Raw genomic sequence first — 16,180 nt, forward strand, 5'->3', positions numbered from 1 at the left:
TTTTTAGATCCAACAATTCTTGAGATTCTGTTATAGCCATTGTTTTCGTTAAACGTACCAAGTCCTTTTTGGCATTAGCAATCTTAAGCTCCTTTTCCTCGATAGCAATCTTGAGCTTGAGGGATTTCCCGAAGCTGAAAACGCGTGCCACTTCATTTATCACCGCCTCGTTTCCACCATTCAGTTCTGGTAACTCCGACACAGTTTTAATGTTCACTTTATCGCTTAAATTCAGCTTGTTCGTCCTAATTTGCTCGGCTAGATCGTTTTCGTTAAACAGGTCTGTTGTTTAAAAATAATCTTTTTTTTTTTTGAAAGTGCTGGTAGTAAGATTTAAAGCGTTGGTAAACAATCTTTTAGGCATAGACCCAATAAATCTTAAATGTATTGTCACACGAACGTCTTTTTATGATTAGCTGACCACAAGCACATCTTAAAAGCAAACATTTTGATATAGTAATACTAGAAATTCTTAGTAAAAATACTTTAAAGCTGTTATTTTACTTAATACTTAAAAATAAAGTTCATTTTGTTCACATAAACTCAATATTTTATTTTAATAACTCAATAGTTAAAATAGTTATAATTAGGACAAGTTTAAACTATTTGTACACAAAAATGCAGCATTATCCTGAAATTTTATAATTTATAAAACAAAACAATAAATAAGTACTTACTTTTTAACCTGTTCTCCCAAACAAATGGTTTTTTAGATTTTGTTTTGCATAAATTTATAAAATTGTCACCGTCTGTCTTAATTTTAGATAGTCTAGAATGTTTTGTATTGTTTTCCAGTTCTACATTTTTCTTATCTGTTGGTATTTCGTATATTTTATAGTCTTACTTGAAACTAAAATTAATTAATACAGCTATATATAGTTTGAAATTTTAAATCGGTTTATATTAACTAAGTTTCGGAAACGTTAGTTTATATTTTAAATAAAAGTTTTAGATCCAGCCCGAATCTGACTTTATGGATACGGTTAATTACTATTTTGAATCCTTCTAATTTGCAAAACTTTCTCAAATCTGACAACTTATGATGTAGAGGAAATATGCCAGATGTTGTATAGTGTCTATAAATAGAATTGACATGGTAATTGACGAAGCTACGTATGTAAAATATCGTACTTAGAAAAAGCACTTTGCTCGGGGTAATTTGACAAAAATATATTCCAACTAAGTAAGAATAACACAAAATATTTGAACACAATGGTATATTTATTGGTAAACATTAATTTGAAAAGCCATTTTCAAACATGTTAAGTCAAATTCTTACAATTTTGTTAAGTAAAATTATGATACAAAACTTGATATTTTTTTTAATACTTTATAAGCCTTTGCGGGCTTGTTACTCTGCTCAAGAGCCGGTCATTTTAGTTTGCGGGCCGGATCCAATTAAAATTTAAACAACGGTTGAGGACCGGTCATTTTCACTTTGCGGGCCGGATCCGGCCCGCGGGCCGTACGTTGCCCACCCCTACAGTCTAGTTGTATACCATAAAATGTTCAGTTTTTTGTATATGATTTAGTTTTATCTCAAAAATTTTAGTTTTTTAGTTTATCAGGAGAGTTTTAAGTATGTGAAAGATTAAAACATATTGTAAAGTTTAAAATATATTTTCTCACATGTTTACAAAATTTTATGAACATCAAAGTTACCATTTTGTATATTATTTTTCAGTTTTCCATTCCTTGCTTCAGTTTGAATCTCTCTGATTTCTTTTGGTTCACCTTGGATGCGTTCCATTCTCTTTTTACTTGTTTTAGTTTTATAAGCTAAAATATTTTGAATTTTTGCTTAAGTTTAGTGATTGTAAACGATCAATATGTTGCAAACGCCTTTAAAAAAGAACAAATATATCTAATGCATTATTTAGATCTGAATACAAATAGTCAATAGTTATATATTAATTGATGAGCTAAATAAAACGTTTTAAATGTATTACTTATGCAGAGTGCAAAGCATAAGTTAAAAGTTTGGGTACTAAAATTAATAAAGATCGAGATTAAACTCTTTAAAAAAAAAACTATCAAGGTAATAAAAACTATTCTGAGTGACTACAAAGTAGCTTGAGTCAACCTGAGTTTAATTAAAACACTTCAAAAAAAAATTCAATCTTATCTTAATTTTGAGATAGTTTGCATTTAGCTTTATTTATATAAACATAATTATTATTTTTCAATAGAGGAGCTGCAAGGTTTAAAGTTTTACTAACAGTTAAAAACAATCCTGTTAAAATAGCAACAATTAAATTTTCATAGATTAATTATAAAAACAGGGTTGCTGGCCTTTGAGGAAAAAGAGCCCGCTTGATTTGGCTGGAGTTTGTAAGCAAATTAAAATATAGTTAATACAAGACATAACCCGAAAATAATCTATCATAAATTTTTTCTAAATCTTCAAATTAGCCTGGCTTAGTATAAGCAGGGTTGCCACTCGTTTTTTCAATTTTTTTCCAGGCTTTTCAAGTTTCTTCCAGGTTTTTAAAAGTACACATTTTTGGGTCTATTTTTAGTTTTAAGTTAATTACTAATTAAGAAACTGTGTTAAATAGTATAAAAATATTGAAAAGATACTGTAAAGTTACTTTAAATGTGTTTTTAAATAAAAAAAAATTTTGATGATGACAAAAAATTTTAATTTTATGATAGATTTTTTGTGTCAATCCAAAATTTTACAATTGAAAATGTTAAAATTATTCAAAATTCCAGGTTTTTCCAGGTTATTTTAGCCTAAATTATCAAATTTCAGGTTTTCCAAGGTTTTTACAGGTTTCCAGGTAAAGTGGCAACCCTGTATGAGTGTATGACAGTTTTTATTTGTACATTTGCATAAGTTTGTTTAAAGTTATCAATCTACAAACCTTAATCAACTCAACATATAAAATAAGTATATAGTAAACAAGTATTTCCAAGTTTGAGTATATGAGTGTCCTGTACATTAGTCTGTAAATGAAACAATTTGGTGTGCAAAAACAATTTTTTTTTAAGTATAAAAATTCTCATAAATATTTTATTTTGTATTATATTTTTTAGTTCTATTAAATGTTTCTTTGCAAGTTTAATTTTAAAACATAAACATCATATATTTATAACAGAAAATCTATATAAACTACATGTAAAATTATATACGTAAAAAGTAAATTATTGAAATTTTAGTTTATTACTGCAATGTGGACAGCTTTTGTACACATGGAAAACACTTATATTACTTATTTTATTTATTACGTTATCAACTTACTGAATCCAAGAAACAGAAGCCATCCAACCCACATACATAAGATTTTTTGTTGTCCCCATTGGTTATTGAAGAAAATAATAAAATATAAACTTAGAAGACAACTGCTACAATGCTAATCTGTCTTTGTTTCACGATTTATAAGCACAAGTAGTGAACTGTATAAACAGTTTCAAATGTTATCAAGGTCAACGGGCCAAAATTGCACGAAGCCAAAATAGCACGATTATACTTTTGCAGGAGGGAACAAAAATTCATGAGGGGTTAAATTGCACAAAGACAAATTTGCACCAAGGGTTATTTTTGCAGGAGTTACAACTTGCATGAGAGTAAAAAAAAAGAAGAAAAAATTTTATAATAAAAAACAAAAAAAAAACTAAAAGAAAAATTATAAAAAAAGTTACTTACCGATAGCAAGGGTTAGCGGTAACAGTGATAGTAAAAATAAAAGTATAAAAATAAATAATAAAAATAATTATTACTAAAAAAAAAATTACCGACCGAAGGTAAGGGTTAGGGGTAACAGTCATAGTAAAAATAAATTAATATTAATAAAAAAAAAAATTATTTCAAACAGAGTTGAGAGTTTTTGTAAAAAAAAAGTAAGCTTGAGTTACATCACACCATCCAGATTTATTAGAAGTAAAAAAAATATTAAAAAGACAAAAAATGTAAGTATTTAAAAAAACTTTACATCTAAAAGAATTTAATTTAAAAAACTATAAATTACAAAAATTCTCTGAGGCAAAGAAAACATACCTGAAATAGCCTCATATTTTCAAAAATTGTAAACTAATTTAAGACGTCCTTTTGAAGTGGTAACTTTAAAAACAAGTTATAAAATTAAAGTATTGTGAAACTATGAATAATAACAAAAAATCCTGATGAATTTCAAACTACTAGTAAATAATCAATTTTGAAAAAATAAAATTAATATACTAGTTTAAGTTTAAACAAATGCTGATCTTAATGTTTTTTTTTATCTTCAAACAAGTTTGATATGGCCTGAGTCAGGATGGCCACTAGTTTTTTTGAAATTTTTTTCTAGGTATTGTTTAATCTTAAGGTTTTTTAAAGCACAAGTATTTTTTGTATCTTATCTAGTAGAAAATTAAATTTAATGTTAGAAAAATTTATAACTAGTATTAAATTAGTTTAAGGCTACTTTAAATGTGTTTTAAAGAAAACTTAATTCTAGAAAATATTTTAATTTTTTGGTTTATAACAGTTGTTTATCTTTTCTACTCTAGGTTATGTGATTTTACATGTAAAAAATGTTCAAAAATCCGAGTCATTGCAGGGTTTTCAAATTTTAAGTTATCACACTATTCCAGGTTAAGTTTGCCACCATGTTGTGCTAGTAGCAACCCTGATCATTTAGAATATTATTCAATATTAAAAAAAAGATCAATTAAAGTAATACTACTCATACGTCAGAAAAATTCTTTTTAGAAAAATAAACAATTAAAACTCTTTTAAGATCAGTAAAAGTTAATAACTACCATATTTTCATTAATTCTTTTATATATACAGGGTTGCAACTCGTTTTTACAAATGATTTCCAAGTTTTCCAAATTTCTTCCAGCTTTTTTTAAATACACATTTTTGGGTTTATTTTTAGTTTTGGTTAAATTTCTGTTTAACAGACTGTATAAATTAATATAAAATATTGAAAAGATACTGTAAAGTTACTTTAAATGTGTTTTTTAATAAAAAAAAATTTATTGATGACAAAAAATCTTAATCATATGATAGATTTTTTGTGTCTAATCAAAGTTTCATAACTGAAAATGTTAAAATTATCAAAAATTCCAGGTTTTTCCGGGTAAAGCCGCAACCCTATATTTACTTGTTTACTATTTATAAATTCTAAAGAAGTCAGGAGTTAAACTGTTTAAAGGAAAAAAAAATTAAAGAAATAAAAAACTAATTCTGAGTGACTATAAACTAGCTTGAGTCCGCCTGTTTTTATTAATATTACCTCAAAAAACTTTGAGATAGTGTGCATTGTGCAAACTTATATGAATATAATTATTACTTTTAATTTGAGCAGCTGTAAGGTTAAAACAATCCTGTGAAGTTAGCAACGATGATATATTCATAAATAAATTACATAAACAGGGTTGCCACTCTTTGAGGAAAAAGAGCCAGCTCAAGTTGGCTGGAGTTTATAAGCAAATTAAAGTATAGTTAATAGGAGCCAATACCTTAAAATAAACTATCATAAATATCTTTAAAATCTTAAAATTAGCCTGACTTAGTATGAGTGTCTGACAGTGTTTACTTGTTTATTTGCATAAATTTATATTCAAAGTTATCAATCTACAAACCTTAATCAACTCAACATCCAAATTAAGTATAAATTAAACAAAAATTTCCTAGTTGGAGTGTGTTTTGTACATAAGTGTGTATTGGAAACAATTTGGTGTGGTAAATCGTTTTTAAACTAAATAGGCTCTTATATAAAATATACTATTTTATTTTATATTTTTCAGTTCATTTAAATGTTTCTTTACAAGTTTAAATATGAATCATAAAAATAAAACATTTGTAATAGAAACTATTTATAAAATATTTATTAAATTGAGTTCCCAAAATTTTTAATAATTAAAATTTTAGTTTAGTACTGCAGTGTGCACAGCTTTTGTACACATGGAAAACATTTATATTAATAAACTTGTTTATTACATTAACTACTTACTAAATCCAAGAAAAAAAAGTGCTCCAATACACACCCATAAGGTTTTGTTGAGTTCCCTATTAATTGTTGTAGAAAAAAATTAAATTTAAACTTAGAAGAAAATGCTGGAATTCTAATCTGTCTTTTTTCACATTTCATAAGCATAAGCAGTAAATTATTTATAACAGCTTCACGAGCAAGCAGTTAATTTTATAGGCAAATTTATAAATTTTTCAAAAAACATAAAACTTTAATGTCAATTATTTTCCTTATCTTAAAAGCTATCTAAAATTTTTTTTTATCTTAGAGAACGCACCTTCGTCTTTAATTTAAGAGAAAAAAAAATTGGTTTGGGGTTTGAATTATTTCATGGGGTCCCTCCAAAAATAAAAGTTTTTTTTTTTGTTTTTTCTATTAAAATTGCTTTATAACCAAAAATATTTTTTTTTTAATTTTTTTTTTTGATTTCCCTTAGTTTGCATGTTATTTAAACTCTTAAATAGTTATTTTATAAAGAATGTTAATATCTTTTACGATTTGGCCCAAAAACAAAATTATGTATATTACACTATCATTTGCCTTGGCCATTTCTTAGATAAAAAATTGATAAAAGGAAAAAAAAAACAATTAATAAGAATGTGAATTACAACAAATGTAATTAAATTATTATAGTTTATTCAAATTTGTTGTAATTTACATTCTTATTAATTGTTTTTTTCTTTTTATCAATTTTTTATCTAGGAAATGGCAAAGGCAAATGATAGTGTAATATACATAATTTTGTTTTGGGGCCAAATCGTAAAATATATTAACATTATTTATAAATGTTATCCAGAAGAACGGACCAAAACTGCACGATTATACTTTTGCATGAGGGAACGAAATTGCACAAAGATTAGTTTGCACCAATGGTCTGTTTTGCATGAGAGTAAAAAAAACAGAAAAAAGTGCATTTAATAAAAAGTAAAAAAAAAAACTAAATGATAAAACATAAATTAATAAAATAACAAAATGAAAAAATAAGTCACTAGCCGAGGGTTAGGGTGTAGTCCTCGATTGGCCTGAGGTAGGAACTACCTTTAATTGGGGAAAGTCACATTTTTTGTACTAAACGCTTAGCGCGTTTAGCTTTTAAGGTTTTTACTGAATTTACCTTACTCATTAGGTTTAACTTAGTAATTAATAAGTATGTAATAAACTTGATATATATTATTTCTTTAATGAAGTGAGTTTATTGAAAACGTGATGTTAATGTGAAAATTAGGAAGTAGAAATAATAAAGCAGCCAAATTATCAGTAGAATAAAACTGCGAATATAAACACAACAAGTAAACACTAAATTCTACAAACTAAAATGTCTTAATAATGTTCTTAAAGTGTCTTAATGACACAATCTTAAGCACAAAATAGGTCTTACTAAAAATACTACTTATAATACAGAGTTTTAATATATGTCGTGCTTCATGCACAACGATGGCTAAACTAAGCACAATATAATACAATCATGCAAATAAAGATAAAGTTCTTATAAAATGACAATCATAACAAAGTTCTTAAATTCAATCAGTGTCTTAAGTTCTTAAAATTAGTGTGCTTTTTGCACGATCTTATGGCTTACTGAGCCAAAAACAAAAATAACGAACAACATATCGAACTGCGCGTAGTGCGCAAGCTAGGGCCTAATGAGCATTGTCTTATCGTTATTTGAAATAAGTACACAATTTCGGCTCACTATAGCGCCAACTAGCGAAAAAGTATAAAACAACAAAATTGAGAATCGAATTCGTTACATTTTCCCTCCTAACAGTCCTCTTCTGAAGCTGTTTTGGGGGTTATGCAACATTTTTCAGTGTTATTTTATAAATATAAACGCTTAATTTTTGATTTTTTTTTATCAAAATGTACAAAATTGTTAAACAATAATAAAAATTATTTTTAAGTTTAAAGTGGTTCTTATAAGTGTTTATACAGTTGTGAAAAGTAGATAATACTGACTGTCAGAAATTTTTATAAGTGTTCACTCCATCGGCGGCCGTCAGCTGCTGCGTTTTCTGCCTGCCTCTCCAATCTGACCACTTTTAGGCGCTTAGCCTGTCTGTCCGTTATATACCTCTATTCAACTCGGCTTGATCTGATTGTAACATCCGCTGTGGTGTGTAACTGCTAGAAATGACTTAACACTTCAGAAACATTGCTTTGCGTCTCTTTAACTACCTGATGACGTATTTGGTGTTTTTCTCCGTTAGGCTGTGCACAAGAGCAAGTATTTGCGTCTTGCGTATATAAACTGTCTTGCTTACTAGCATCATTATGAGACGGTTTGTATATTTTTAATCAACTTTTTTGATTAATATATAACATAATCATGTGTATCCAACAGTTTTTCTTGCTCAATCATTAATTACAAAAAATCAAAAACAAAAGTCCTTTTATATATACACAAGGCAAGCAATATAAGAACATTAATAGTGATATCGATAAAAAAGTAAGTGATTAATACTTTAATAGTCGTTTGGGGTTAATTTGGAAAACAAGGTGTTAATAATTTTTTAATATCTAATAGCTAAAAGCTTTGATCAAAAACATCGTTATTAAAATTTTAATTGTCAAAAAAAAAAAGTTATTAAAGCTATTAACGTCTTTTTATTAGAACATAATACAGTTAACCTCTAAAAGATATTGCTTGAAACAAACGTTTAAAATAATAACAATGTATAAAAGCAATATGTGAAAGCAATTAAACTCCTACTTTGGCAAAGTTAATAATTTTAATCTACAAGCTTAATGCAACATAAACAACTTTTATTCTTTCTTAAATCCCAAAATTTTTGATGTTTTCCGTAAAACTTTGCTACTAGTTAAGTATAATTACCCGAGTTTAAAATACGTGATTGGCCAGCTGTAAAACTTTTACGTCTTTCCAGTTCGCTAAGCAAAAAATCATTTACCTTGAAAAGAAAAAAACTTTTTAGATAAACTTTACGAAAAAATTTTGAGAAAGTCCAATTTTGAGCAACCAAGTTTAAACTTGTTTTAAATCATTTTAAGTTTTATAGGTCAAAAATATATTGGCTTAAGAGAACAGATTAATTTAGTGTTTAAAATAATTTTACACATGTTTTTAATTCAAAGTTGTAAAAATTGACCTAAAAATTAAAAGGCAAAAGTTTAATTAGGTCAAAGGTGCATTTTTTGAAGAAAAGCACACTATTGAACTTAATTTGGTTCTTAAAATAGCTTAAAACAGTTTTTCATTTGTGATCGTAAAAATTGACCTAATTACTTTTAAAACACATTTTCACAAGCCGTTTTACTTTTCAAACCGAGTTGCTATTTTATAAAAATTTAGTGGAAAAATTTTTGAAAACTTTTTATCAGCTGCATTGTTACTCGCACTTTAAGAAATAAAAAACTTTTTAGTTACAAAAAAATTCAAAAGTGACTTCATACATTGGTTTTTTTAACGTTCCTTAAAAAAATAAAACTTGCTCAAATACATACAAAATTCAAAACTAAAAACTCTTTAAAACCTCTCACTACAAGAAGTTATAAAACTTATTACCATAAAATCTTAAAATATTAATTAAAAAGCTTTAAAGTTTACATAGTTTCTCAAAACTACATTAAATTTAAAAAACATTTTAACAGAACTTAATTTTAATTCAAATTGATAATGTTTTTCTTAGTATAATTGTTTAAAAATATTTTAAATATTTAAAACTGATTTTAAAATTCGAAATTTTTGTTTAAAAGATTTTTATATTTAATAACATTGAACTTATGAAGGTTAGGAAAAAAAAATTAAGTAACAGAAACTAAAGAAAAACTATATTTTACTTGAACTACGTCTAAAAACCTTAAAATTAAACAAAATTTTAATACAAATTATTGTCACAACCAACAAATTTGCTGCTTTATCATTTGCTTAAACTTACATAGAATAATTTATAATCGATTGTCAAAATAACTTTAGTTAAACTTTTAATGTTGACTGAATTTATTTTTCTATATTGCTAAAAGTTTTTCAAAAGATTTCAAAAGGTTTTTTAAGGTGCTTGCCTGATAAAAAATTCCATTTACCATAATGGAGCGCTAGAGATTAATACTTTTCAGAATAAATTTCTTAAATTTAAAGAGTTTTGTATTTAGTATTTATTATTTCTACTTTAGTACCATCAGAAGGTTGGGTACTCATATAAAACACAAGGTCACCATTTGTAGTCCTCGAGGGCCTATGGTAGGAACTACTTTTAATTGGGGAAAGTCACATTTTTTGTACTAAACGCTTAGCGCGTTTAGCTTTTAAGGTTTTTACTGAATTTACCTTACTCATTAGGTTTAACTTAGTAATTAATAAGTATGTAATAAACTTAATATATATAATTTCTTTAATGAAGTGAGTTTATTAAAAACGTGATGTTAATGTGAAAATTAGGAAGTAGAAATAATAAAGCAGCCAAATTATCAGTAGAATAAAACTGCGAATATAAACACAACAAGTAAACACTAAATTCTACAAACTAAAATGTCTTAATAATGTTCTTAAAGTGTCTTAATGACACAATCTTAAGCACAAAATATGTCTTACTAAAAATACTACTTATAATACAGAGTTTTAATATATGTCTTGCTTCATGCACAACGATGGCTAAACTAAGCACAATATAATACAATCATGCAAATAAAGATAAAGTTCTTATAAAATGACAATCATAACAAAGTTCTTAAATTCAATCAGTGTCTTAAGTTCTTAAAATTAGTGTGCTTTTTGCACGATCTTATGGCTTACTGAGCCAAAAACAAAAATAACGAACAACATATCGAACTGCGCGTAGTGCGCAAGCTAGGGCCTAATGAGCATTGTCTTATCGTTATTTGAAATAAGTACACAATTTCTGCTCACTATAGCGCCAACTAGCGAAAAAGTATAAAACAACAAAATTGAGAATCGAATTCGTTACAAGGGGTAACAGTGATAGTAAAAATAAAAACATAAAAATAACTAATAAAAATTATTTAAAAATGAAAATCAAAAAAAAAAAGATTGAAAAGAAAAAATTCTACTGGCCAGGGTAAGGGTTAGGGGTAACAGTCATAATAAAAAAAAGTTATTAAAATTAATAAAAAATTAAAAAAAAAATTAACCTTTGCAAAATTGTCTTCTTGCAAAAGTATCATCGCGCAATTTTGTCCCCTGATGCAATATTTTCCCTTCGTGCAATTTTGTACACTCGTGCAAATTTGACAGCTTCCCGTTATCAAGAGACTTGAAACAAAACTAATAAAACTATAGTTTAAAAAAATCAACTTAATTTAAAGTTTTCTTTAGAGGGCCACATTCACATGCTCTTTGGCCGCAGCTTTACTTTTTATTGCGAACTGCACACCTTTAAAATAAGAAGCAAGCTTGTTGGCCAAGATTTACACTTTTAGGGCAGCAGTTTGCCGACCCCTGGTAAAGCATAGCAGCTCGTAAAAATTAAAAATCTGTTGTTGTTTTATTTTAAATGGTCGGTTTCTTAATCTTTTTTATTGTGTGTATAGCTAAAAATCTTGTTATTATAAAACTCTTTATTGTTTGTTATACTCAAAACAAAAAGTGTTTAGCCCTGGTATTTTCGAACAATCAGACACTTATTAGCAGTAGCACTTTGGTGGTCACAAGCTTTTTTTTGTTGTGAAGCACTTTTCAGATTAATAACAAGGAATAAAGTAACTTAAAATAAATCTTCAAAATTAATTAAAAGTTAACTAAAACAACTAAATTATTAATGCATGACCTTAATAGACACATACTAGATAAACTTGTTAAAATGCTCATGGTCTGTTGATCAATTTGTTAAACAATTGCTTAGTATAAAGTTAAAACAGTTCCTTTCAAAGCCTAAAATAACTACACTTTATAACAGAGGACAGAATGAGTGCAGATCTAAATGAAAACTTTATTTTTGTTGAAGTTACTGCAAATATAGTTATGAAAATTTGTATACACCTTATAAAGACCTTTAAAAGTACAAGTAATTTTTAAATAAATCAATTATAAAAATATTTGGTAATTACCTAGGATGATGCTGCGCCAATATTAAGCTGAAATTATATTATACTCAATGTCTTTTTTAACCATTATTTTAGGCTAAAAATTTTTATTTTATAAGCTTATAAATTAAATTTAATAGTTATGGTTAACTTTAGGTGAGCACTAATGTCAAGCTGAAATTGTAATAAGTTTAGTGTTTAAAATAATCATAATTTTAGGCTAAAAATTTAACTTTTATAAATAAATATATAAAATTAAACTTATATTTCATAAACTAATAAACATAAATATTTGATTGTTTTTATTTTACAATATAAAGTGTTTATACCAATACAATAATTTATAAATAAAAACAAATTATACAGTAATCTTCCTTTATTCTACCAACATATGTTTCTGTGTGTCAACAAATCAACACACTTCAACTGGGTTCTGTAAAAAAATAATTACTGTAATGAGAGAATAGAAGCATAGAATAAAGTAGGTGTATATATGTTTTCATTAAAATAAGATATATTCTACAGATAATAGTTATTAATAGGTGAAATACTTAACATTAAATCCGACTGTTATAAAATTATATGATATTTGTAATTATTAAGTCTAAAATAAATAAGTAAGCTAAATTACACAACAAAATATAATATAAACAAACAACTTACGTTAATAGGAAAGATAACTAAAACAAAATTTACAGTTGTTAACTAACGAAAAAAATACATTTTTACAACTAATAATTACGTCACAATGTAAATGAGGCCACCTAAACTATTCAATTTGTATTGTAAAGAACGTTAATTTTGTTTTTATGTAATCCATTCTGAACAAAAATAAAACATTAACCATCAGTTAGTAAATCAATAAAATTCAATAAAACTTAACGGCGCTGAAGGCAATAAAAGTCACAGAAACTCAGTGTAACATGTATATTATATATTGAATGTTAGTAATGATTGAATCAAAGTTATATAGAATTAGAAAGCAGATTTAGTTCAAATGTAAAAATCAAAGAGTGAAAAAATTAAACTTTAAAGAAAAACAAAGCACAAAAAAAATAATTATTACTAGGCATACAATGTACTGACCGATATAAAAAAAAACAAAATTAATGTTCTTGCAGTACAAATTGAATAGTTTAGGTGGCCTCATTTACATTGTGACGTAATTATTAGTTGTAAAAATGTATTTTTTTCGTTAGTTAACAACTGTAAATTTTGTTTTAGTTATCTTTCCTATTAACGTAAGTTGTTTGTTTATATTATATTTTGTTGTGTAATTTAGCTTACTTATTTATTTTAGACTTAATAATTACAAATATCATATAATTTTATAACAGTCGGATTTAATGTTAAGTATTTCACCTATTAATAACTATTATCTGTAGAATATATCTTATTTTAATGAAAACATATATACACCTACTTTATTCTATGCTTCTATTCTCTCATTACAGTAATTATTTTTTTACAGAACCCAGTTGAAGTGTGTTGATTCGTTGACACACAGAAACATATGTTGGTAGAATAAAGGAAGATTACTGTATAATTTGTTTTTATTTATATTCCAGTGAAGTTACTTTACTAGGATCTTTTATTAGCAAACAATTAAAACTATATTTTGAACAGTTATACAATAATTTATATTGATTATGATATTGTAAATTAAAATTGATTAAATACTTTTGTTTATAATATACTAATCAGGGTTACCACTTTACTTGGAAAAACCTGAAATTCAAAAATTTAGGCTAAAATTACCTGGAATTTTGATCAAAAAACCTAGAATTTTTAATAATTTTAACATTTTCAAATGGAAAAATTTCGATTTTACACAAAAAATCTATCATATTTAGAAGATTTTTTTGTTATCATCAAAAATTGTTTTTTTCTAAACACATTTAAAGTAACTTAACAGTATCATTTCAATGTTTTTAAACTATTTAACACAGTTTCTTATATAGAAATTAGCTTAAAATAAAAAACAGACCAATAAATGTGTACTTTTAAAAACCTGAAAGAAATTTAGAAAACCTGTAAAAAATTTTTAAAAAACGAGTGGCAACCCTGATTAATTTATTCTTTCTATGTATTTATATAGCTTGTTTAAAACAAAGTATTGTTTGTTTTAGCCTAAAATTATGCTTAAATAAGAAATGAATGTATTATATTTTCAGTTTGATATTAGTGCTCACCTAAAGTTAACCATAACCAATTTACTTATCATAAAGTATAGTTTATATCAATTACAATATTGTAAAATGGATTGATTAAATATTTTAGTATGTAATAGTTAATTTTAATTTTTACTATGTTTTTATATAGCTTTTTTAAAACTAAGTATCTTTTTATATTAAATATTCTAGACTTAAAAGATTGACTTTTAGCCTAAAATTATTGTTTATAAATACATTTTATATAACATTATTTCAGCATGATATTGATGCAACATCATCCTAGGTAATTACCAAATATTTATCTGTTGATTTGTACTGTTAAATTTTTCTATTGTGACAGTACAATTACCTAAACGATAAAAGAGGGTTTAAGAAAGCTTTTTACTAGTTTTTCAAACTATAAATGCAGTAACTTTGCTATAATATTGTTATTAAAATAATTAAACATGAAATAAAATATTTTCCATATAGTGCACTGAAATGTTAAGTACATGTGACAAAACAGTACAAAATAAAAACTAAAATGTATTTAACTTATGTGGTAAAAGCAAGACTTTAACATAAATTGTTTTGTTGATTTTTATAGAAGTGGGCTGATAGGGTCCTATGGTTGGCCTTGTAAACTTTCAGAGTTGAACATTGCAAGATCAAAACTCAATTGTCAACAAGTATAAAAAAAGAATCTTAAAAAATATTTTTATCAAAGTAACTACTTATATTTTGATTAGTAAACTTATTTTATCAAAATAGTTCATTCTGGAACAATGTCAGTTTCTTGTTTCAGAGTAACAGTTTTACCTATAAAATCATAGAATTAAAAAATATAAGTAAAAAAGCTGAAATTTTTAACATATGTTATGGTTACACTCAGAATTTTGAACAAGATTTGTTTAAAAAGCAATGATATCTATTATAGATAAAAAAAACTACTATAAACTTTAAAAAGTTTGGACTTTTTATTTTTGTATAACAATACCAAGTAAAGTAAGTTGAACTTAAACAAAAAAACATTAGAAAAATTAAAGTTAGGATCTAGACTGTACCAAAAATTTCTAATAATCAACAGCACCAACCATTGTTAAGGCCATAGGGGGGTCCACTTTGTTTTTTACAACTTGATCTTATTTTGTAGAATTTAATCTGAGCTATCAGACACTTTTAACCGCTTAAAAAAACTCAAAGTAACTTTTGAGATATAAGCAATCAAAGAAAGGGCATTCAATAGGTTCCTTATGGAAGGCAAAAACTAAAAATACGAAAAAAGACTATTTCACTAAAAATCTATCTCCTCCCTCATTTTTTGAGTAATATTTCTCAAATTTTTACAGAATGTGTATCATTAAACTTTAAAGAGATCTATTGTAGGATTTTTTTAAATTTTGATTAAAAAAAAATTATTGTCAAAAAACTACTCTTTTTTTAGTTTTTTGCGGATAAAATTTTTATTTTTCAAAATTTCAAAAATTCCAACATTTAGATTCTTCAAAATATTAAAAGGAACATTTCCTGAAAATTTAAAGTCTCTAGGTCAAAAAATGAAGGAGGAGATAGGTTTTTAGTGAATTTTAAAATTTCCGAGAAAATTGACCTCAAAAAATCTGCGGTCCATACGTTTGTATCGGAAACTTTTTACAAAAAATAGAGTATCTCAAAAGTTAAATGATATTTTTGAATTCTATAAAAACAAGCTTGTAGTTTGTATTTAAAGCTTTCATATAAAAGCCAAAATTATTTTTTGTAAAAAAAAAGTTGGACCCCCCTATGTCCTTAAAGGAAGACAAAATTTATAGTGCTTTATTTTACTGAAAACTGTGCAAAGACATTATGACCATAGACTGGTAAGAAAAATTTTTTACTGGTTGTACAATAAATATATATTGTAAAGTTTAAATTTGTTCTTGAGATATAAGGGTACATAGCTGAAGAATTCAATAGGTTTTTATTTAAGGTAAAGTATAAAGGTAAAAATATACTTTTTCTTTAAAAAAATATGTTGTTCAGTTTTTAAACAACATCTATAAAACTTTCTCAGTTTAATCTAAACTTAAT

This window comes from Thalia democratica, chromosome 3 (genome assembly GCF_965202585.1).
Source record: "Thalia democratica chromosome 3, ktThaDemo2.hap1.1, whole genome shotgun sequence".
Classification (NCBI taxonomy): domain Eukaryota; kingdom Metazoa; phylum Chordata; class Thaliacea; order Salpida; family Salpidae; genus Thalia; species Thalia democratica.